General features: G+C 39.2%; 1 protein-coding gene across 1 annotated transcript in view; it reads left to right on the top strand.

Moving 5' to 3' along the window:
- LOC119594276 overlaps positions 1-222 on the top strand; it is a gene marked incomplete in the record, with an annotated part of 23,791 nt that overhangs the window by 12,692 nt on the left and 10,877 nt on the right.

Raw genomic sequence — 222 nt, 5'->3', positions numbered from 1 at the left:
TAACCCCTAGAGACTCAGAGCTTGATCTAGCCGGATGTAATACTATTGAATACACACAGGCTGAAGATCTACTCATGGCTACAAAAAGCAGGCTGAATGTTATAAACACTTGCAGCAGGTCCTCCTGGGTTGTCTTGGTTTGGTTCTCTATTAGTATGGTGGGATCACTTGATTCACATTTCTCTTGCTTTCCCTTTTCTTTAACTTATTATGTTAATATTA

Source organism: Penaeus monodon, chromosome 33 (genome assembly GCF_015228065.2).
Source record: "Penaeus monodon isolate SGIC_2016 chromosome 33, NSTDA_Pmon_1, whole genome shotgun sequence".
Classification (NCBI taxonomy): domain Eukaryota; kingdom Metazoa; phylum Arthropoda; class Malacostraca; order Decapoda; family Penaeidae; genus Penaeus; species Penaeus monodon.
The sequence above is the reverse complement of the archived record's forward strand: the minus strand, read 5'-3'. Positions and strand labels throughout refer to the sequence as shown.